Source organism: Neomonachus schauinslandi, chromosome 3 (genome assembly GCF_002201575.2).
Source record: "Neomonachus schauinslandi chromosome 3, ASM220157v2, whole genome shotgun sequence".
In the NCBI taxonomy this organism is placed as follows: domain Eukaryota; kingdom Metazoa; phylum Chordata; class Mammalia; order Carnivora; family Phocidae; genus Neomonachus; species Neomonachus schauinslandi.
In genome coordinates, this window is record NC_058405.1 from 24,700,621 (window position 1) to 24,726,751 (window position 26,131).

Sequence of the window (26,131 nt, forward strand, 5' to 3'; positions counted from 1 at the left end):
ATTTTAGTGGACCTATGACCCTTGGCTATAAACTTTACAATGTTTCTTAGTGTTCTTTTTCTCATCATTAAGTATGACAGGAAAGCTAGAGGGCCCGGGAGTTGACTACATGTCTCTCTCCCTAGGTAGGATGAGACTCTATTTGTTTGTTTTTGTTTTTGTTTTTCCCTCAGGAGAAGGATTTGAACATATTTCAGAATGGCTACTTTCTCTTTCTCCTTCCAGATCCAGGAATGGGTTTTTTCTTGGTTCTTCACCATGAGAACATGGTGGCTTTTTTTCCCAGAGGTAATATGTACAAAAATTTGGGGCCCCACTAAGATTAAGGCCTCCAGGACTTTCTGAATCTCACATTTGTCCACAATCAACCTCTAACAATTTGCCACAATTAGCATATAAGAGTTTCTAACAGTATCGAATCCAGCAGGTTTGCTTTAAGTAAGCAGATCTTGATTGTGATTTTCTTTATTCTCATGCCTTTCCAGATTTGAGGGTGGTGGTTAGCCCTGAAATCTCAATTCCCTGATGGGTCTAAGAAAAGTCATTAATTTTCAGTTTGTTCAGATGTCTCCTTATAAGGATGGAAATGATCATTTCCAAGCTCTTGTTGGAAATGAAAAAGGAAGTTTCGTATTTTTAATTTGAGCAAATTAGCACAAACAACTCTTCTTTTTATGTACTAATTTTGTATTTGCATAGCTTTACTTCCACACTTTATGTAGATAAAATTCATTGAAAATGAATCACCAAATGTTCTAAGATTATAGGAGTAAATTTTATCAGTAAGAAATAAAGAAATTGTTAAAACTAATTACCCTTGTGATAGCTGCTTTAAATTAGATTCAAAGAGATACTGAAAACTTATTTTAAATTTGGCTGCCCATAAAAAGAGCATCTAGGGTGTGAGTGAAGGATGTGAGTAGGATTGCGGTTTGTCTCTGAATACTGAGCTAATTAGAAGAATTTGATATGAAATGAAGTAGATGCATGTTGTTTTATATCCAAAGGCAAATTCTTTCAATAGAATACTTTTAAAATATCTTAAATTGTCACTGTTTGGTGACAAATAGTTTGATGGTAGACAGTAGGTATCATAGACAAGTGACTGCAATCTATAAAATAGATTTATAACATGGATGATGTTCCTTGGCAAAAATCTAAAGAGGCAAAAAAATCCTATTTCTCATTTTTATTTTTTAATTTTGTAAAGTTTTTATTTAAATTCCAGTTAACATACAGTGTAATATTACTTTCAGGTATATAGTATAATGATTCAACATTTCCATACAACACCCAGTACTCATCACAACAAGTGCATTCTTTAATCCCCATCACCTATTTAACCCATCACGTACCTACCGTCTGGTAGCCATCAGTTTGTTCTCTGTAGTTAAGAGTTTTGTTTCTTGGTTTGCCTCTCTCCTTTTTTCCCTATGCTTGTTTATTTTGTTTCTTAAATTCTACATACTAGTGAAATCATATGGTATCTGTCTTGACTGACTTATTTCACTTAGCACAGTACTCTCTAGTTCTGTTGATGCTGTTGCAAATGACAAGATTTCATTCTTTTTTTATGGCTGAGTAATATTCCATTGTGTATATATACCACATCTTCTTTATTCATTCATTCATCAATGGGCACTTGGGCTGTTTCCATAATTTTGCTATTATAGATAACGCTTCCATAAACATCAGGGTCCATGTATTCCTTTGAATTAATATTTTTGTATCCTTTGGGTAAATATCTAGTAGTACAGTTGCTGGACCATTTGTAAAAATAAATCCAAAATGGACTAAAGACCAAAATGTGAGACATGAAACCCTAAAAATCCTACAGGAGAAGGCAGGCAGTAACCTTTTTGACATCAGCCATAGCAACTTATTTCTAGATAGGTCTCCTGAGGCAAGGGGAACAAAAGCACAAATAAAATATTGGGACTTACCAAAATAAAAAGTTTCCAGGGGTGCCTGGGTGGCTCAGTCAGTTAAGTGTCTGCCTCTTGCTTTCAGCTCAGGTCATGATCTCAGGGTCATGAGATCAAGCCCCGAATCTGGCTCCATGCTCAGCTGAGAGTCTGCTTCTCTCCCTCCCTCATTACTCCTCCCCCACTGCTTATGCAGTCTTGTGCATGCTCTTATTTTCATTTATTTTATTTATTTATTTATTTTTAATTTTTTTTAAAGATTTTATTTATTTATTTGACACAGAGAAAGAGATAGCGAGAGCAGGGACACAAGCAGGGGGAGTGGGAGAGGGAGAAGCAGGCTTCCCGCCGAGCAGGGAGCCGGATGCGGGGCTCGATCCCAGGACCCTGGGATCATGACCTGAGCCAAAGGCAGACGCTTAATGACTGAGCCACCTAGGCGCCCCCATGCTCTCATTTTTAAATGTTAAACTGAATAATCCATAAAGAAAATTTCTTTTTATACCTTACAGACTTTTCTTTGGCTCATTTGGAAGTCCAGAGTCCTCCTTGGGAATTCAGTTTGGGGAATTTTTGCTATTAGAATGTTTTGGTTCAGTTATATCTTCTATATTTAATTGATCTAATTTAGTCTCTGAAAGTGTAGTGTCATTAACTGCAAGTTAAGATGAAAAATGGAGGAAGAAAAATCAAGGACAGTTTTCAATATAATGTAGAAAATGATGGCCAAAAAGTCTAAATGTATGTGACTATTTATTATATACTGGTGTTTGTTTTAAGATCCTCAGTGAAATTAAGTTAATGACGTGCTTTTTACAAGTCCACTGTATTATAACATTGTAAATCTTTTCTTTAATTAAAAAAAAGCAACCAAAGTAAATAGAGAATTTTTTAAAGATGTCTTTCTTTTTAAAAGCTCAAGATACAATGTCTCACTGCTAGTAAATAAAAGAGGTGGTTTTCACTCACAAAAATTAACTCAAACTGGATTTAAGACTTAAATGTAAGAAATAAAACTATAAAACTCCTAAAAGAAAGCATAAGGAAAATTCTCCTTGACATTGATCTTAGCAATGATTATACAGATATGACACCAAAAGCACAAGCAACAAAAGCAAAAATAAACAAGAGGGACTACATCAAATTAGAAATTTTCTAAAAGCAGAAGAGACAATAAAAAAATGAAAAGGTAACCTACAGAATAGGAGAAAATATTTGCAAACCACGTATCTGATGAGGATTAATACCTAAAATATATAAGGAACTCATATGACTCAATAGCAAAAAAAAAAAAAGTAATTAAAAATAATCTAAGTAAAAATGGGCAAAGGACCTGAATATGCATTTTTCCAAAGAAGATTATCAAATGGCCAGCAGAGACATGAAGAGATGTACAACATCACTAATAATCGTGGAAATGCAAATCCTTATGATGATTAAGATGGCTATTATCAAAAAGATGAAAGATAACAAATGATGAGGAAAATGTGGGGGGAAGGGAACCTTTGTACACTCTTGGTGGGAAGGTAAATTGGTATAGACACTACACAAAACAGTAAGAAATGTCTTGAAAAATTTAAAATAGACTACAATATGATCCAGCAATCTCACTTCTGGGTGTATATCCAGAGGAAATGAAATCATTACCTAGAAGAGAAATATGCATTGTAATCATTGTAGCATTATTTACAATAGCCAAGACATGGAAACAAGCTAAGGGTCCATCAGTGGATGAACAGATGAAGAAAGTGTGGTGTGTGTATCCACACACACACACACACACACACACACACGGAAATCTTAGCCATAGAAAAGAAGGAAATCCTGCCGTTGGCAGTAGTATAGATGAAACCTGAGGGCATTATGCTATGTGAAATGTCAGAAAAAGACAAATACTATATGATTTCACTTTTTATGTGTAATAAAAAAAATCACACAGGAACGGAGAGCAGACTGGTGGTTGCCATGAGAAGGAGGTGGGGAGTAGGGAAAATAGATGAAGATAGTCAAAGGATATAAACTTCCAGTGATAAAATTAATAAGTTCTGGGGATGTAATATATAGCATAATGACTGTTTAATGATACCATATTATATATTTGGAAGTACCATATTATATATTTGGAAGTTCCTGAAAAATAGATTTTAAAAATTCTACATATACAAAATGTAAATATATGAGGTGATGGATGTGTCTGTCAACTAACCTTATTTTGATAATTATTTTGCAACATATACACATACAAAATCACTACATTATACTTTAAACTTACACGATGTTATATGTCAATTAAATCACAATAAAACTAGAAAAAATTAAAGATAGTTTACATAGGTAAGATTTATACAGCAAAAAGGAATAGAACAGGAATTGTATATTAGAGAAACATTCTAAATGAAAACTAGAGAGGAGATTGAGCATATGCATTTTGTGCCCCATATAATAGAATGATATATAAACAATTCATCATTTAACAATTAAGAAGCTTACAGATGTGATTATCTGCAAAACTCTTCCTAAGAGAAAAAAAACTTTAAATCAGGTTTGAAGATAATAATGAACTTGAGCTGGTAGAGCTAGGTATATAGAAAGAGTGAGATCAGAATTTGATTTGGGGAATTACTTGAGAATAGACACAGACAATTAGGACTGAGCAGTAGCATGTTGGAAAAGACTATTGAGCAAACTAGAATAAGATATATTAGTGAGTAAAGAGAGATAATTTAGTTAGGTTGGATTTATATGACAGAAGGAGCAAGATGAATGTTTAGATATTAACGAAGCATACTCGATGAATAACTAGAAAAAAATCTATCTGTTAGATAAAATAAATGGTTCACCAAAGAAATAGTCACCAGTTAATTCTAATTATTTGCCTAGTACTTTTTAATACATGTATCATGATTCCCAAAATCTAATTGGCTTTTGATTCTTCAACATCATTGGAACAGAATACAGAGCTCAAAAACATTCAACAGAATAGAGAACCCAGAAATAAACCCGTGATTATATGGTCAATTAATCTATGCCAAAGGAGTCAAGAATATACCATGCGGGAAAGACAGTCTCTTCAATAAAGGTGCTGGAAAAATTGGACAGTTTTATGTAAAATAATGAAACTAGACCACTTTCTTACACCATACACAAAAACAAACTCAAAATGGATTAAAGACCTAATGTGAGACCTGAAACCACAAAAATCCTAGAAGAGAACACAGGTAGTAATTTCTCTAACATTGTTCATAACAACATTTTTCTAGATATGTCTTCTAAGGCAAGGGAAACAAAAAAATAATAAGCTTTTGCACAGCAAAGGAAATCAACAAAACGAAAAGACAACCTACTGAATGGGAAATATACTTGCAAATGATATATTAGATAATAACCAAAATATATAAAGAACTTATACAACTCAACACCCAAAAAACAAATAATACAATTTAAAAAATGGGCAGAGGACCTGAATAGAATTTTTCCAAAGAAGACATGAAGATAATCAACAGACACAGAAAAAGGTGCTCAATACCACTAATCATCAGGGAAATGGAAATCAAAACCACAATGCAGTATCACCTTACACCTGTTGGATAATAGCTAAAATCAAAAAGACAAGAAACAACAAGTGTTGGTGAGAATGTGGAGAAAAAGGAACCCCTGTGCACTGTTGGTGGAAATGTAAATTGGCACAGTCACTGTGGAAAACAGTATGGAGGTTCCTCAAAAAAGTAAAATAGAAATGCATGATCCAATCGTTCTACCATTGGGTATTAAAGAAAACAAAACATTAATGTGAAAAGATATGTGCACCCTAATGTTTATTGCAACATTATTTACAATAGCCAAGATATGGAAAAAACCTAAGTGTCCATCAATAGACAAATGGATAAGAAAAATGTGCTATATATACAATGGTATCTTATGCAGCCATAAAAAGGATGAGATTGTGCTATTGAGACAACATGGATGGACCGAGAGAGTATTATGCTAAGTGAAATAAGTGAGACTAAAAAAGACAAATACCATACAATTTCACTTATAAGTGGCATCTAAGACAAACAAACAACAACAAAAGATTAAATAAACAAAAAGCAGAATCAGATATAAATACAGAAAACAAACTGATGGTTGCCAGAGGGGAGAAGGGTTAAGGGTTGGGCAAAATGGGTGAAGGGGAGTAGGAGATACAGGCTTCCAGTTATGGAATGGATAAGTAATGGGAATAAAAGACACAGCATAAAGAATATGGTCAGTGATACTATAATATAATGATATTGTTTGGAGACAGACGGGTACACTTGTAGTGAACAGAGCATAATGTATAAACCAGTGGAATCACTATGTTGTACATGTGAAACTAAGGTAACATGGTGTGTTACCGCGCTAAAAAAAATCACAAATTTGCAACAAAGTAATTTATGAAAAAGTTGATACTGCAGTACAGTGGAAAAATGATGTATTTTCAATGAGGCTGTCAATTAGCTATCCATTTTTTAAGTGTGAGTTTTGATCTCTTACTCTGCAGACAAAAAACTATTTCAGATGGATTATAGATCTACATATGAAAAGTAACATAATGAAGTTTCCAGAAAGTAGCAGATAAGAATATCTTTATAATTTTTGGAGCAGGCAGATATTTTTTAAAGTGATACAAAGTCAGTAATCAAAGTAAAAATTATAAATATCACTACATTAGTGGTAAGAACACCTTGTCCTCAAAAGTTACCAGTAAGAAAGTGAAAGGGCAATCCATATCGTAGGAGAAGAAATTTGCAGCACATAAATCTGACAAAGATTTCACAAATATAAAGACCTCTTCTGAATAAATAAGGAAGAATTCACCCAAGATAAGAGAAAAATGGGGAAAAAATTTAAGCACTTCAAACAATAGAAGATAATCTAAATGGCCAATAAGTATTAGAAAGTGTGCTCAACTTTCTTAGTCATCAGGGGAAATAAAAACCTAAAATTAAAACCCTAAAATTGATACTGCTGTATACACAATGGAATGCATAAGAAAGACAAAAATGTTAAATACTGGTAGGTATATGGAGCAACTCAAACTCTCATAGGCTGTTTGTAGGGGAATAAATTGGTACAGGAGCCCCTCTTCCCCCAACCCGCACCCTCATCTGTAGTTTTACTTTCCACAATTTCAGTTGCCTGTGGCCAGGCAAGATTAGGAAGGAGATAATCCTCCTAACATATCACCAGAAAGTCAATACTAGTCAAAATGCCTACATCATTCATCTCATTTTATCTCACCAGGTAAGCATTTTATTATCTCATCATCACAAGAAGGGTGAGAACAGTACAATAAGATATTTTCAGACAGAGAGAAACCACATTCACATAAATTAATATATTGTTATAATTTATTTTATTTTATTATAGTTCCTGTTGTTAATTTCTTACTGTGCCTAATTTATAAATTAAACTTTATCATAGGTATGTATAGGAAAGAAAACATAGTATATACAGGGTTTGGTACTATCCATGGTTTCAGGCATCCACTGGGGGTGTTGGAGTGTCCCCTACGAATAAGGCGGGACTATTGTATAAGCACTTTGGCAAACTGTGTAGCGGACTCTACCAAAACTGTATATACTAACACCTTTACCCAGCAATTTGGTACCTAATATTACCAAATAGAAATGTGTTCCAAAGTCGACTAAATATAGGTATGAGACTTTTACAGAGCTATTAAAAATAGCCAAATATTGAAAAAAAAAACCCAGAAATATTCCTCAATATTGTAATGCATAATTATGCTATGGCATATTCAGTCAATGAATATTTAATGAATGAATACATAGTAGTAAGGGTGAACTTTAATTACATGTAACAACATAGGTGAGTTTCGTAAGTAAAATATTGAGCAAATAAAACAGTCACAAAGGAGCAACGCTATACAATTCTATTTTTACCTAAGAAAAAATAGAGAAAGCAAAACATATGTGAACATATGTATGTGGCAGAAGTTAGGTTAGAGGTTCTCTGGTGCACTGTGGTCTTGGAGGGGGAAAGGGGCTTCTGGTTGCTGTCAGTGTTCTGTTTCTTTATCTGATTCTTGTTTACATGGTTGTGTTTACAAAGGCAAATTCATCAAACTCCATAGTTACGATTTGTGCACTTTTCTATATGGGGTGCTTTATTTGAATAAAAATTTAATTAAAAAAATTCTTATTGGGCAGGGCCACAGACACGAATCTCCAGGATTGCTGATGTAAACTCTTGTTTTAAAAGTTCTGAAATCATGGGTCACTTGGGTGGCTCAGTCAGTTGAGCATCTCACTCTTGATTTCAGCTCAGGTCATGAGGTCAGGGTTGTGAGATATGCCTTCGGTTCAGGTCATGATCCCAGGGTCCTGAGATCAAGCCCCACATGACTCCCTGCTGACCAGAGAGCCTGCTTCTCCCTCTCCCTCTGCCTGCCACTCCCTTTGCTGGTGCTCTCCCTCTTTCTCTCTCTCTGTCAAATAAATAAATAAAATATTAAAAATAAATAAATAAAACTTCTGAAATCCACCTGCCTCTTAGGGCAGTAGGTACATCAGCCTCATAAAATTCTGACACCCATGATTTCATTCTTTTTTTTTTTTTAAACAGACCATGTCTTTTTTTTTTTTTTTTTAAGATTTTATTGATTTTTTTAACAGAGAGAGACAGCGAGAGAGGGAACACAAGCAGGGAAAGTGGGAGAGGGAGAAGCAGGCTTCCCACCAAGCAGGGAGCCCAACGAGGGACTCGATCCCAGGACCCTGGGATCATGACCTGAGCCGAAGGCAGACGCTTAACGACTGAGGCACCCAGGCGCCCAATTTCATTCTTTTTTAATTTAAGTCAATCAAAGACAAATTTCGCTTGGTATTTTTTTATTAAAATAAATAAGTTTGAGGTCATATCTGTCCAAGATGAAAAAGAGGCAGAATGGGTGGGTAATTTGTGTATGTGTGTATTTGAAGGGCATAATTGAAGAGTAGTGAGTAGACTGGTATGATTAACTCATGAGTTTCTGAAAGAAATGATGCGAGTGATGAGGTCGTAAAAAGGGAAAGATAGTTTGGTTTTAAATGATGAAAATGGAAAGGCAATTTAGAGTCAAGTAATTGAGATCTTTGAATGCTATGTTAAAGAATTTGAACTGTTTTGTAGAAAATGAGGCATCACAAAGTTTTTGAGAAGGAAAGTGACAGAATTTTACCTGTTTTTACGAAGATAATTCAGGTGGCAATGTGAAGAACAGATTAAAAAGATTAGAATCCAGAAACCTGGAGATCAGTTGGATAGATTTTACAACAGATAAAGCAGATGATGAAAACCTGAACCAAGATATTAACAAGAGGAAACGTTAGAAGAGAAAGGCAGAGAATTTTGCAAAATGTAGTAGTAAGAGAACAGACAGAATTTAGCAGGTTGGTGGATATGGGAAATGGGAAAAAATGAATGAAGTAAGAGTAACTTTAATATTTCTAAATATTGTGAGAAAAGTGATGAGAGCAAGCATAGAATTTCACAGAATTCTATTATTATTTCATAGAAATAATAAACAAAAAAGCACCTTCAGGGAGAAACTAATGAACTCATCCTAGAGTATTAGAATTTGATATAATGGAGTTTGGTATAACCCTAGTATGAACTGGCAATGGAAAGCAAGGTGTAGAAGCAGGATTGGATGCAGGTGTATATTTGGTAGTTTTGGCACAAATGTCATCTTTGAAACCATAGAAATGATTTCCCAGAATCTTCCTGTCAGACTGAATCTTTATCATCATAGTTTTTCATTGTGTTTATATGTAACTTCATTTTAGCCCACTTTACATATATATTTCTGGATTCTCTATGCTGAACGCAACATTTCACATTTATATGTTCTCCCACAGGACCCAACATGGTGTTAGGACCCAAAATGATCATTTACTACTAAATTTTTGGTGCTTTGACCTTTCAGATATCTGATAGCCTCATGCTTTTATATTCATTATGAATTTTACAACTTTCAAATATTAATACTATAAAATATATCACTCAGCTTCTCAAAATATATGTAGCAGAATAATCTACATTATATATTTTTATAATAGCAAATAGTCTCAACAATAGCGTTGAAAAACCCTGATTAGATCCTATAGCCAAAATTTGGTTACCACCAGTACTAGGGATACTGAGTTAATTTATGCCTTCATTATTCCCCACGTGGATTATTGCATTAACCTCCAACTATGTCTCTCTTCAGTCTGGTGTTACATTTCCCTTTTCACTATGTAGCCAATAATCTCCCTGTCTATAATTTATACTCCTGCTTCCAGGTAGCTTTTAAGAATTTTCCAGACATTCCTCTTGTGGTTATTCCACATCAGTGCAGTTTTTATGAAATTCTACTATTAAGATTTAATGAACTGTATTAGTTAGAGCTCTCTAGAAAAATAGAATCAATTGGAGATATATAAACATACATATATGTCTATATATCTCCATCAATAGGATGTGAAAAGATTTATTATAAGGAATTGGCTCACACAATTATGGAGGCTGAAAAGTCCCCTGATAGCCATCTGTAAACCAAATACCCAAGAAAGCTGGTGGTGTAATTCAGTCTGAGTCCAAAGGCCTGAGAACTGGAAGCAATGAAGGCAGGAGATTGATGTCCCAACTCAAGCAATCAGGCAGAAAAGGCCAAATTCTTCCTGCCTCTGCCTTTTTGTTCTATTCAGGTCCTCAGCAGATTGCATGATGTCCACCCATATTGGGGAGCATAAGCTGTTTTACTGAATCTACTAATTCAAATGCTAATTTCACCCAGAAACACCCTCAGAAATAATGTTTAGCCAAATATCTGGGTACCCTGTGATCCAGTGAGGTTGATACATAAAATTTAACCACCACAGTAGCTGTGTTCCAGAAGCTCATTAGTAGGAATATTGTTTTATTATTTAAAAATCCTTTTTCCCCAGATTGTCAGATTATATGCTAACCTATGTAAGTGATTTTTCCCAGAATAGAAACCTACCCTTTAAAAATTAAACATTTAATGTAACCTTGGTTTAACCATTTTAATGGAAATTTTTCCAAAATTGATTATACATGTTCTTGCCTTTTAAATAACATGTACTAAATATAATTTAACTTTTATGTAATGATTTAGGACCTTTATTACCTACATCAGCTGGCTCTAACTTCAAGATTATCTGTTTCTACCTCTTTATATCACCCTCCCCAATACCACTTTGGTCCAGAAAAATATCATGTATCATCTGGCTTGCTTTAATGTCTGCTTTCTGATTTCTTAACTTTTCCCCATACCCACTGCAGCCTGTTGTCACAGAAACTGGAATGATCTTTTTAGCATTTAAGTCAGATCATGTCACTCCTCAGCCTCAACACACTCCAGTTAAGTCCTATTGATTCTTTTTTTTTTTAAAGATTTTATTTATTTATTTGAGAGAGAATGAGAGAGAGCGAGCACGTGAGAGGGGGGAGGGTCAGAGGGAGAAGCAGACTCCCCGCCGAGTGGGGAGCCCGATGTGGGACTTGATCCCGGGACTCCAGGATCATGACCTGAGCCGAAGGCAGTCGCTTAACCAACTGAGCCACCCAGGCGCCCAAGTCCTATTGATTCTTACAATGGCCTGCAAACCCTTACATGACTTGGTCCCTCATTACTGCTCTTATCTTACTTTCTACTACTCTCTCAAGATATGTGTCATGTTTAGGGTTTTTGTGCTAGCTGTATTTACTTGTAATTTCTTCTACCCTTACCAATATTTTAATATATCTCCTAACCTTTGACACACTCACAACTACCCCCCCCACACAAACACTGAGACAGAGAAAGACTTTTACTTTACTATGTAGCATTCACTAATGCTACAGAATCAAATAGCAACTAAATAATCTCATCAAAATGATGTCTAAAATTAACATGCACAGGCTCTAAGTGGCAGCCTGAAGAACTTCTTTAAGGAAATTGTATAATTTTTTGCACATGATTGAGTGGAATGAGTTTATTGCTGTCATGTTTTTAACTGTTCTAAATACTTGACATTACTGAAAAAGTAATCTCAACGTAAGTGGGGTGTTATTTTCTACAGCATATAAGTGGCACTGATGAAAACCATCAATAGAAGGTAGGAAGGAAAACAGCTTCATGTGTGATTGATTTAAAGTTCTAATTACATTGTTTCCATTTTTATTTTAAAAGGGATTGTTTGTTGAACCAGTGAAGAATGCATTTGAGATGCAATCCAAGGCATTTAGCAGACTCCCAATTATTTAAAAAGTGAAATTGAGAAAACAACAAAGGAAACACAAGGGGAAATGTTTAGCTTTGTCTAAAGTATCAGAATCAATCCTGTTGAGAAAGATGAAAACTGAATTTTAAGGCATATAGAGATATTTAAGACATAAAATCAAGGAAAAGATGGCTGTTTTCATAATGAACATTATGACCTCATTCCCATATTACAGTGTTAAATATCAAAATTAAATTAGTTATCTTCTTTTCATTGGAACTCTAATGAAGTGTTAACAGTGCCAAATAAGTACCATGATAATTTGTTGCATAGTTTAGCATAAGCAACATTTTATTATTCTAACTTATAATAATGTGATTCATTATATTTATATACCTCTAACATCCAGAAGAAAATCCATAAGCATAAGTGATTTATGTATTCAGAAACTCATTCAATAGCTACAGAAATAAAGATATATGAAAACTGAACATGCTATTGATTGAACAGAGATTGACAATATTTTGTGTTCATTGTTTGAACGGCTGACTTAATTATCCTCATTTCCTACATAGGGAAACCCAGATAATAGATAATGATTTGAGCCCCCCCCCAAAACAAACAAACAAAAAATCCAAAAGTGGAAAAAGGAAAACAACAAACATTGTGTTATATTGGATTCTATGATAGAAATATAGTCTTAGATCAAAAGACTAGCTAGTGGGAAATTTTCATTTTGGTACTGAATGACCAAGTGTCAAATATACTCTGTATGTAAAAATCAGGTCTCTGCAATAGCCATATGTTATCAGTCCATTGAGCTATTATATAGGAACCTCATTTATGTATGTATCATTCACTCTTGAGAGTAATTTATGGTAAGATGAAATGAAACTCATCTTCAGCTCATCCGAAGAGACTGAGTAACTGGAAAACTGAGAGAATCTCATTTTGTCAGAGCATACATATATGGGAAGAGAATTAATCCCTGGAGATAGGCTCCCATATTTAGAGATTATGGCATGAGTGAAGTCCAAAATATAAAAACTGAATGTTATTCCTTGCAGTTATTTTCTTACTGAAGCATAAATATTAAGAAACAAGAAGAGTCATTTTTTTCTATAGAGAAGATGATGTGATTTCTAAAATAGAAACAAGTACACAACCTCTAGTTGTTTCTCTCCTCATTTCTTGTCAATTAGTATAGCATTGAAATAATGGAAACTTCATGGAATCCTCATCAAAATGGTTCTGAGTGAAGAATGTGTGCAGAAGCCCCTTTCCCTCCTGGGTAGACCTTTAAGAATATGACTTTGCAGGATGAAGGAAAATGCCATGAGGTTCTGATAAGGCCAGGTGACTGTAGATACTTCATTAACTATCTGTGCTCAATGCTGGTTAAGTAAGGATTTATTCTATTGTGAATATTAAAATAAAATCAAAACTCAAACCATGACTGATTCTTATATCACCCCATCATCATCATCTTCATCATCATAGTTAACATTTAATTTGTGTATATATCAGTCTCTGTTTTACATACTTAATAGCTTAATATTATTAATTCCATGACTCTTCAAAATAACCCTATAAAATAAATACTATGTTATCCTCACTTATGGTAAAGATTTTGAAGGATACAAAGATTAAGTAATATGTCTAATATTACACAGCTAATAAATGGCAGAGGTGAATTTTCAACACAGGCAAACTAATTCCTGGTATAAGATATAGAAAACAATTCAGTATATTGTGTAAATGAGCAAGAGTCATTAGGAAACTTCTAATTTATAAATTTTAAACAATTTATTAACAGGGTTAGTGTTCAATAGTTATTTTAAAAACTACACATTATCAAAAAACTATGATATAAATATAACAAAATAAATTGTTCATAAAATAACACCATCATGTGTATTATATCCTGTGTCTTTTCTTTTTAGTAATAATTTCAAATAAACTTCATTGGTATATTTTTCTTGTGTTGTCACATTTTTTTTTTCCTCACTAAACTCCATCCATGACCCTGATAGCATATTACTGTCATTTCTACTTGTCTACCCAAAGTGTTTTACCAGGACAGAAAAAAAAAAAAAAGAAGAAGGAGGAGGTTAGGGCTTTTATTTTATTATTTCACTCCATATTTTTTTAAATTTGGTTTAGATTTATTAGGTATGTGTGGCGTTCAGTCTAGGTTTACAATGTTATTTCTTCCCACAGATATTTCCTACAACACATTTTTTCTCATTTTTTTTAGAAGGGCTTAATTTTTACAGCAATTTTAGATTCAGAACAAAATTGAGAGGAAAATACAGAGATTTTTCATAAACCCCCTACCTCCACAAATGCATGGCCTCACTCATTATCAACATCTCTCACCAGAGGGTACATTTGTTATAATTCATTAATCAACATTGACATATCAAAGTCCATAGTATACCTTCAGATTCGCTCTTGATGTTATGCATTCTATAGGTTTGGACAAATGCATAATGATATATATCCATTATTATGGTATCAAACAAAATATTTTCACCACCCTAAAAATCATCTGTGCTCCACCTATTCATCCATCCTCTCTCCCCATTTCTATCAACTACTGATCTTTTCACTGTCTCTATAGTTTTACCTTCTCCAGACTGTCATATATTTGAAATGATATAGTATGTACTTGTTCAGATTGGCTTCTTTTACTTATAATAGGTAGTTAAGGTTCCTTCATGCCCTTTCATTTCTATGTCTGGATATACCAAAGTTTATCCATTTACCTACTGTTGGACATCCTGGTTGCTTCCAAGTTTTGGCAATTATGAATAAAGTTGTTTTACACCTCTGTGTGAAGGTTTTTCTGTGGACATAAATTTTCAACTTCTTCAGGCTAAAACCAAGGAGAATGATTGCTGGGTCATATGGTAAGAGTAGTTTTATCTTCTGAAAGAAACTGTAAAGAATTGGTATAATTTTTTCTTCTGTGTTTGGTGGAATTCATCAGTGAACACACCTAAACGTGATGCTTTCTGTTTGTGTAGGTTCTTAATTATTGAATCAATTTCTTTAGTAAATATAGTAAATATAAATCTGTTTCTTCTTGTGTAACTCTTAGTAGTTTGTATCTTTCAAGGAACTGGTCCATTTACCTAGGTTATCAAATGTGTCCAGCATAGGGTTTTTTATAGAATTATTTTTTTTATCCTTTTAATGGTCGTGGATCTGCAGTGATGTACCATCTTTCACTTCTAATATTAGTAATTTGTATCTTTCCTATTTTTTTTCTTAGACTGGCTAGATAGAAGCTTTTTGATTTTATTGATCTTGTGAAAAAAAATCAGTTTTTGGTTTTGTTGATTTTCTCTATTGATTTCCTGTGTGTGATTTAATTGATTTCTGCTCTAAGTCTTATTATTTCTTTTATTGTGCTTTGGGTTTAATTTTCTCTTTTCTCTCAAATTTTCTAATATGGAAACTTAAATCATGATTTTAAATCTTTTTTCTTTATAATTTAAATACCCAATGCTATAAATACCCTCTGAACACTGCTTTTGCCGCATTTTACATATTTTAATAAGTGTGTTTTCATTTTCATTTAGTTCCAAATGTTTTTCATTTCTCTTGAGGTGTTTTCTTTCACCCATGTGTTAGATGTATATTGTTTAATCTCCGTGTCTATTGGGACTTTTGAGTTATCTTTCTGATATTGATTTCTAGTTTAATTCCATTGTGGTATGAAAGATATTATGATTTCTTTTTTTTTAAGATTTTTTATTTGACAGAAAGAGACAGTGAGAGAGGGAGCACAAGCAGGGGGAGTGGGAGAGAGAGAAGCAGGCTTCCCGCCGAGTAGGGAGCCTGATGTGGGGCTCAATCCCAGGACCCTGGGATCATCACCTGAGCCGAAGGCAGATGCTTAACGACTGAGCCACCCAGGCACCCCTAAGATATTATGATTTCTATTATTTTAAAAATTTTAAAGTGTGTTTTATGGCCCAGAATGTGGTCTGTCTTGGTGAATGTTCCATGTGAGTTTGAGAAGAATGTGCATTCTGCTGTTGTTGGAGGAAGTACTTACAATACATTTTTTAAAATTTTTAATGAAAAAAATTCAAGCATATACAAAGACAGGAATTAGAATATAATAAACCCTAATTTGCCCACTACTCAGCTTCAATGAGTATCATCCATGGCCAATCTTGTTTTTTCTATATGCCACCCTCTTCCCTCCACCATAAGATATTTTGAATCCTTCCCTAGACATCATTCCATCCCATCCATAACATGCAAAATAATTTTAGCAAGAAACACAGGTAACATTTTTCAGGGACTTGGTTCAGATATTAGGCAATAATTTATTTCAGATACCATTATCATTAGCTCTTACAGAAGTATAAATAAAAGTAAACATGTCTGGGAATTATCAACTATGTGAATTTTACAAAGTTACTTATATTCTCTATTCCCCAATTTACTTATCTGTAAGGTGAGAAAAGATTTGTAAACCACACAATTTCTTGTGAAGATAAAATGGTAAAAGATCTGTGAATGTCATATAAATAGTTGACTCAATGTAAGCTGAATTTGAAGTAAAAGGATGATTAAGAAACAGAGAACAATATGTTATACTTATGCCTCTTTTGTGTATATTATAGAAATATAATCAGAGTATGTAGAAATTGAAGTGCTGGTTTATGGATGTCTTAATGCCGGAAGTTAAAAAGCTACTAAAGAATTACCCAAATCAAATTTTCCAAGAAGGTAATATAGATTATTATACTGCTAGGTTTATATCTGAAGTTTTTATAACAATCATTTTGTCACCATATGGATTTTGAAGTGATTGTTTGGCTTTTCATTTTTCCTTCTGTATATTATAATAACTTTTAGAGACAGTAAAAACAATATGGTTTGTATGCTGCAATTTTCAATATCTTAGTAAAATTTTAGTGTCTATAAATAGCATAAACTAATCATGAAAATAGAATTCATCTATTAAGTATAGTAGATAATAGCTTTGCCATTGAAAAATTAATTTATTACAAAGAAATTAATTAAAGCTAGAGTGTTCAATATATTAAAAAAAATCACATGAAAAGAGCCATAAAGGTAAATTAGAAATAAATTTTATTCCTGAGAAAATGATTACAACTATTTAGATTTTTTTATTTTGGAGTCGTTAATCTTTGAGCATTAAAAACACATTTAAATTTTTTGGCATAGCAGAAAAATCCATCTGTAATCCTCAACATATTTATTTTTTCAAGTTAAGGATATATATATCCTTATAATTTCTCTATATATCTTTAAAACATAAAAATCATGTATAGGTACCCCAGTAATAGAGAATAACTTTTTAAGATCAAAATGCTTTTTAATATAAATATTACATTGGTATTAGCCAAATAGGCATGGGATAATGATGTAAGGAGTAAGAGTTTGCTGGTAGTATTTTGTAGTTAAAGAATTACAGAAAAGGGCGCCTGGGTGGCTCAGTCGTTAAGTGTCTGCTTCGGCTCAGGTCATTGTCTCAGGGTCCTGGGATCGGGTCCCATATAGGGCTCCCTGCTCCGCGGGAAGCCTGCTTCTCCCTCTCCTACTCCCCCTGCTTGTGTTCCTGCTCTCACTATGTCTCTCTCTGTCAAATAAATAAATAAAATCTTTAAAAAAAAAAAAGAATCACAGAAAAAAGTAGACTAAATAATATATGGAGGGCAAATATGTTTAGTAGGACTACATCTATAATGAAAGAAACAAACTGTGTAGAAGTAAAAATTTTTATTTTACTATCTAAAAATAAAAACATGGGTCTTTAATTTGGGAGTTTTTGTTGCACAAAAAGCTTTCCATCTTTAAATTGTTACAACTTTTTATCCAAATTCTTCCTTATGCTGAGTAATGCCGTCATCATTTGAGAGAATAAATATTTAGGTAATCTCTACCACACTTCTTTTTTTGCTGACTTGCTTTCCATAAATAATACCATGAAAGTACTTTTGTGGGTATATTCATTATATTTGTGTTTTGAAGGGAGAAAAAGAGACAGGAAGCTCCTAACCAAATATTGTTAATATTCAAATTACGTGATCATGAATATATGCACATATTTCACACATGAAATATTTTACAATTTGACATTAAAATAGTATTTTGCACTGGGTATTATAGTATTTCACAGGTTATGCAATAGCATTTTGCTTTAGATTAAGACCTGAATTTAAAGCAACGTGTGAACAAAGTACATACATACACATATACACAATAAAACATTATATATAAACATAAAAAATAACATTTACTAATAAAGTGTTTTACTAAACCTTTTTTATGGTTTATATCCTTAGTTACTATAATTCTCTGTAGATATTGATTTGAATTTGTTGTATATAAAATTAAAAATGAATATTTATATTTGAAAATACCTTTTTATATTTGTACCAATTGGATTTGTACCAATTTAATTTGCTCAAACTAAGTAAATGCATAAACCTAAAAAAAGAATATAAAAAAATAATTTGTAATAATTTGAGAATCATTTTTGATATTTTGATTCTGTGTTTAAACATTAATCTTTTATAATTGACTATAAACTGTATGCTATTTCAAGACAGTTTCTTAGACATCAAATGTGTTAGCACTGTGAAAGTTTCACATTCTAAATATATTAGTAATATAAGATGATATTAACTGTTTTCAGTAAATGAAATAACCCTTTTTTGATTCTTTGAGGTCACTCAGTAAATAAATATTGATTTTACAGAGTGTAAATTTTTACCTGAAATAGCCAGTTTCAAATATAAACATATTCACTTCCTGTGATATTAGGTAGTTACCTACACCACAGATGTTAATGAGGGAGATATATAGATGTCTTGTTAGAAAATTCAACATTCCTTTCAGATTTTATCAAATATTCATTAACTCACAATAGCTACTAAACCGAAGTTAAATTCTATAGAAGATGGCATCAAGATCTATAAGGATCTATGTTGTATTTATGATCGTTGTGACTTAAATAAAACCTAAATGGAAAACAAAATCATAAACAAAGAGGTGGCCAGAGCTTCTTGAATAGGAGTAGAATGATGATGCCTCACATAATAGAGTTTCGCTATGCAAGAGGAATGCATAGCATTAATAACTTCAAAATATATCCAATAAATTTAAATGACATAAAAACTATAAGTAAATTTCATTGAAGAGTAAGGCTTTAAAAAGTTTGCTATCTTAGGGGCGCCTGGATGGCTCTGTTGGTTGGGCGACTGCCTTCGGCTCAGGTCATGATCCTGGAGTCCCGGGACCGAGTCCCACATCAGGCTCCCTGCTCGGCGGGGAGTCTGCTTCTCCCTCTGACCCTCTTCCCTCTCGTGCTCTCTGTCTCTCATTCTCTCTCTCTCAAATAAATAAATAAAATCTTTAAAAAAAAAAAAGTTTGCTATCTTAAAAAAACTGGAAGGAAATACAGAAACAACCATCTCTACCAGATCTGATAATATGATTCAATATTTGTGTTCAAAGTTTTCTTGCAAATGATTTTGGAAACATACAGAAATTTAGAGTGGTTTTACTTATCACTGCCACCTAAAGGTTTTTTTTTTTTTCCACTTTTTTTTATTCTTATGTTAATCCCCATATATTACATCATTAGTTTTAGATGAAGTGTTCCATGATTCATTGTTTGTGCATAACACCCAGTGCTCCATGCAGAATGTGCCCTCCTCAATACCCACCACCAGGCTAACCCATCCTCCCATCCCCCTCCCCTCTAGAACCCTCAGTTTGTTTTTCAGAGTCCATTGTCTCTCATGGTTCGTCTACTCCTCCGATTTCCCCCGCCCCTCCCGCTACCTTCTTCTTCTTCTTTTTTTTTTCTTAACATATATTGCATTATTTGTTTCAGAGGTACAGATCTGAGATTCAACCGTCTTGCACAGTTCACAGCGCTTACCAGAGCACATACCCTCCCCAGTGTCTATCACCCAGTCACCCCATCCCTCCCACCCCACCCCCCACTCCAGCAACCCTCAGTTTGTTTCCTGAGATTAAGAATTCCTCATATCTTGGTGGGGATGCGGAGAAAGGGGAACCCTCCTACACTGTTGGTGGGAATGCAAGCTGGTGCAGCCACTCTGGAAAACTGTTTGGAGGTTCCTCAAAAAGTTGAAAATAGAGCTACCATATGACCCAGCAATTGCACTACTGGGTATTTACCCCAAAGATACAAAAGTAGGGATCCGAAAGGGTATGTGCACCCCGATGTTTATAGCAGCAATGTCCACAATAGCCAAACTGTGGAAAGAGCCAAGATGTCCATCGACAGATGAATGGATAAAGAAGATGTGGTATATATATACAATGGAATATTATTGCAGCCATCAAAAGGAATGAGATCTTGCCATTTGCAATGACGTGGATGGAACTGGAGGGTATTATGTTGAGTGAAATAAGTCAAACAGAGAAAGACATGTATCATATGATCTCACTGATAGGAGGAATTCTTAATTGCAGGAAATAAACTGAGGGTTGCTGGAGTGGGGGGTGGGGTGGGAGGGATGGGTGACTGGGTGATAGACACTGGGGAGGGTATGTGCTCTGGTAAGTGCTGTGAATTGTGCAAGACTGTTGAATCTCAGATCGGTACCTCTGAAACAAATAATGCAATATATGTTAAGAAAAAAAAAGAAGAAGAAGGTAGCGGGAGGGGAAGAATGAAGCGGGGGAAATCGGAGGGGTAGACGAACCATGAGAGACGATGGACTCTGAAAAACAAACTGAGGGTTCTAGAGGGGAGGGGTGTGGGAGGATGGGTTAGCCTGGTGGTGGGTATTGAGGAGGGCACATTCTGCGTGGAGCACTGGGTGTTATGCACAAACAATGAATCATAGAACACTTCATCTAAAACTAATGATGTAATATATGGGGATTAACATAAGAATAAAAAAATTAAAAAAATAAAAAAATAAAAAAATAAAATTTAAAAATTTAAAAATTAAAAAAAAAATTCCTCATATCAGTGAGGTCATATGATACATGTCTTTCTCTGTTTGACTTATTTCGCTCAACATAATACCCTCCAGTTCCATCCACGTCGTTGCAAATGGCAAGATCTCAAACAATGGAGAACAACTAATCTGCTCTTTCCTGGATCATGTAGAAGGTATTCAGTGCCATATTCAAGAAGCCCTTTTGTTCTAACTCAATATTATACCATGGACTTTGTATATATAAAGAGGTAGAAAATTCACTATTTGCTCTTAGAGAGCTTATTTGTAGGTGATCTTGATGTGATAAATCATTTTAAGGGTTAAAAAGAAATTCTCGAGAAATTTTATTTCTTTGACTTGCATCCAATAAATCTAATAATGACTATGTTTTTTAATTTGTTGCCACCCAAAGCAAAGCATTATCATGTTGGGAAATTGCCTGATTTTGACTTAAAAGGGAGAGTTCTTTTTTTTAATTGATTTGAATCATTATAAATGATGCCTGCATAATTATTCAATCAATCAAAAATAATGTAGCTAAATTAGTTTATGCCACAATAAATATATTGAGCCAATTTTTTTTTTACTTTTTTTTAAGTAATCTCTACACCCAACATGGGGCTCAAACTCACGACCCCAAGATCAAGAGTCCCATGCTCTACTGACTGAGACAGCTAGGCATCCCTTAAGCCCCCCCCAAAAAAATTTTTTTAAAGATTTTATTTATTTGACAGAGAGAGGCAGGGAGAGAGGGAACACAAGGAAGGGCAGTGGGAGAGGGAGAAGCAGGCTTCCCGCTGAGCAGGGAGCCCGATGCGGGGCTCAATCCCAGGACCCTGGGATCATGACCTGAGCCGAAGGCAGACGCTTAACGACTGAGCCACCCAGGCACCCCTTGAGCCAAAAATTTTTAACAGATGTTTTTTATCCAGTAGTTTATTACAGTACATATATGGACTTGAGCAAAAAAAGAAATTTAAGAAAAAAAAAAGAAATTTAAGATTTTGACTGTCATTTTAGAAGTAGGTAAATGGTTATATATATTTTTAAATATACCTATTTAGCATAAATATAGTCATAGAAATGATATTATTATAGTCATTCATTGAATTAACAGATACTTATTAAGTAAAATTTTATTCCACTCCTGTGCTTGACACTGAGCTGGTGTTGGGCGAAAGCCATTATTAAGAACAAGATCCCTTTTCTCATAAAGCTTACCTTCCAACTGTGTTCTTGGTAACTCATCTTGCCTCTGGGCCAATTCCAAATGACAATGATCTCATATATTTTCTCTCTTGAGTGTAAGAGTGAGAGCAAAAAAAAACTCCATTATTGCCCTGAGATGAGGTCATTATGATTACGGCACACAAATCAGATTTTTTATTCAAAATTTGACATAAAAGACAAAGTTTTACATTTTGTGTATATAAAGAGAGACAGAGACAGAGACAGGCCACCAGAAGCAGAAGATATGGACTATAATGAAAACCTGTTTTTGTGTAATATTTCAATTTGATTTGTCTTGCCATATTAGCATGTGAACTGTATGGTATTACTACCTACAAGTCTGAATTGCAGATTTTTAGTTATCTCCATATCCCATATTTTGGTTTCAGCAATATTTTATTTATTTACTATAATATGACATTTAATGTAATATGTATTTGAAGCAAATACTTTTTCTTGCACTTACGTTAAGATGTTAAGACTCCAAGGTGATCAGCATCAGTAAAATATATCATAAATTAAGAGTATAGCCTTCAGTGCAAGAGTGTGGATTTTACAATTAGATAAATTGTTTAGACCAGGTGTCCACCAATGACAACTGTGTGGATTAGACCAGTGTATTAGATAGTAATTACCTCACAGATGTAAACAGGTGCTAATAAGAATGCCATGTATCCACAAAGCTCCAAAAATTTTACTTACAAATACACATAAGCCAACACAAAATTCAGCACTTGGAATTGATTAAAGCTTGGACAGTAGTGAAATGCTTAAACAAAAAGAATTCTGAATAAAATTACTTGTCTTTGAGGCAAGGCAGGCCTAATTTTTCAACATGATACTCTTCTCTCAATACAGACATGTATTGAAAAGTCAAAAGGCATATGCAATTGCAGAGGGATATAACATTGATGTAATCGTAAAGTTACATTTTTACGATTATAATGAAGTAATTTAGTGGAGAGGACATTTGGAGAAACTATTCTGATGTGAACATTACTACAGCTCTTTACAGAATTCTATTTCTCCATTATCTAGATATAAAGCATCTATTTACTGATTCAGATTAATGAGGACTTCGGTAAAGTGCTTATTTGTGGCTTTAAAACCTAATGGAAATTTACTATATCAAGTAATAGCCTACAGTTCTTTTCAAAAATATGAAATTTGGGGTTTATATGAGAAACACAAATCTGCCCATGAGCTTTGTTATTCAGGGATAAAAATTCTATATCAAATGTAAAATATAGAAATATTTTGTCTTAATATTTCTGTAAAAAACAATAGTATGTAGGTTTAATTACTGAACTCATGGAATTTATGATATAATAGTGTTTCAAGACCATAATTTTCAGGCATTTTTGTTCATAATAGTATATACCAGGGATATTAATGCCATGTCACCAGCAAAATTAACACTGTGAGAAAGTCGGCATGATCACATAACTCTTTGTATATGTCAGAAGGGGAAAGAGAGAGAGAGATCGAAAAACCAAGAAAAGTTATAATCTAGTATTGACCTCTAAGATATTGGGTAGCATTAAAAATATGAGGACTTTTGGTCACTTCAAGATTAAAATAAAATACACACAGACACACACACACATATGCATACACAAGTTACAAGATATTCCCCATTCGTCATGATACATAGTAATCTTCCATTTATTCAGTGATTAAACTTTAGTAACTAAAGCTTATCTATTAAAAAGAGAGTCATCACAGGGCATCTGGGTGGGTAAGTCAACTAGTTAAGCATCTGCTTTCGGCTTAGGTCATGATCTCAGGGTCCTAGGATGGAGCCCTGTATACGGCTCCCTGCTCAGTGAGGAGTCTGCTTCTCCCTCTCCCTCTGCCCCACCCCCACCTTGTGCATGCACGCGCTCTCTCTCTTTCTCAAATTAAAAAATCTTTAAAAAAATAAAAAGAGAGTCATCACAATTCTTGACAACATCAAAAATACAAATAGCACTGGGCGCCTGGGTGGCTCAGTTGGTTAAGCGACTGCCTTCGGCTCAGGTCATGATCCTGGAGTCCCTGGATCGAGTCCCACATCGGGCTCCCTGCTCGGCGGGGAGTCTGCTTCTCCCTCTGACCCTCCCCCCTCTCATGTGCTTGCTCTCTCTCATTCTCTCTCTCTCAAATAAATAAAATCTTTAAAAAAAAATACAAATAGCATTTTTTTAGTGTTGTTAACTCATTTATAATTATGTAATTACTGCCTAATCTGTCCTAGGCACTGTCATATGTACTGAGAATACTGTGTTCACTGAAAAGATGTCATCCATGCCCTCATAAAACTTTTAACTTTGTAGAAGGGAAAGGTATTTACAATAGTCACATAGAGTGACTATGTAATAGTTACAAAATGTAAAAGTGCTTTGAAAGAAAAATATGGAGCAAAATAGGAAATTATTACAAGTAGACATTAAGATAGGGAGTAGGTGGTGGTCTGAGAAGGTCTCTTGGTGGAAGCAATACTTCAGTTAGGAAAATTTTCCCAGACAAAAGGAACAGCATATATAATATCTCTAAGCTTGGAGAGAGCTTAATTCTTTGGAGGAATAAATAAATGTGGTTGCTCTGAAGTGATCACAGGAGTGATATTACAGAGATAGACAGGGGCCATCATCAAACACTTTGAGTAGGAAATCATGATAAGGACTTTATGTTTTAGCTAAAATGCAATTGGGAGCTGTTAAAAGGTTCTGAGTATCAGGACAATTATCTTTTTTGATAAGCATATTAAAAAAATCACCTCAACTATGGTGAAAAAGAGATTACTGCTTTTAATATTTTCCAATGATTCATCCAAAAGTGAAAAAAGCAAATATTCTTCAATGACCACTGCCAAGCGATCAATACCTTCTGCATGTCTATCTTCTTTACATCCAAAACCTCAGTATGGTGAAATGTTACAATCCTAAAATTAAAAGCTCATAATATTCAAGAGGATGAGTAAAGAACGTTCTTCAGAGATTCAATAAAATTCTAAATGCTGAGAGCAAATAAAGAAGTTGCAAGTGGTGAAATGGGACAGCAATAGCTGTAGCTTCTAGTACAAATGGAAGGACTGAAATAGCAAAGACTTGTCATAGGAGAACCCTAGGAAAAGTAGAAACTTGAGAATCCTGCATACAATAAAGTGTGAGATTGATGTATGGTTCTAAACAAGAGGATTCAACATATGGCTTCTGTATATGAGCGTAATATTCTATCACCTCTTGTACTATCTCATAAAGGCCTGGAAGCTAGGTACTTGGGCAAAGATTTAAAGGATTTTTTTCTAAAACAATTGAATGCCAAGTATAAATTCTTGTTTTTGTTGTACTCATCCTGTGACAAAGCTTACCACTGACAAAATCACACAAGTACCAAACCAACTTTTTATTGTCTCATTTTTAAATATGAAAGGACAGGGACACCTGGATGGCTCAGTCAGTTAAGCGTCCAGCTTTTGGTTTCAGCTCAAGTCATGAGATTTAGCCCTGCATTGGGCTCCGCACTCAGTGTGAAGTCTGTGTGAGATTCTCTCTCTCCCTCTGCCCCTCTTCCTTCTCGCAGGCTCTCTCTCAAGTAAATAGATCTTTAAATATGAAAGGACATCCTAAGAGCAGTAGAACAATGAAAGATTGAGATTTTAAAAGTGAATCTAAAGCAGAGTTTCTCAGTCACGGCACTATTAACATCTTGGAAATGATATACAGTAGAAACCAATAGCATGTCTGTCCTATTTGTGATAATCAAAATTGTCTCCACACATTGCCAATGTCCC

At 34.1% G+C, this 26,131-nt stretch overlaps 1 pseudogene; it reads left to right on the forward strand.

Annotated features, from left to right (window-relative positions):
* LOC110585928 overlaps window positions 1–26,131 on the forward strand; it is a 28,127-nt pseudogene that overhangs the window by 281 nt on the left and 1,715 nt on the right.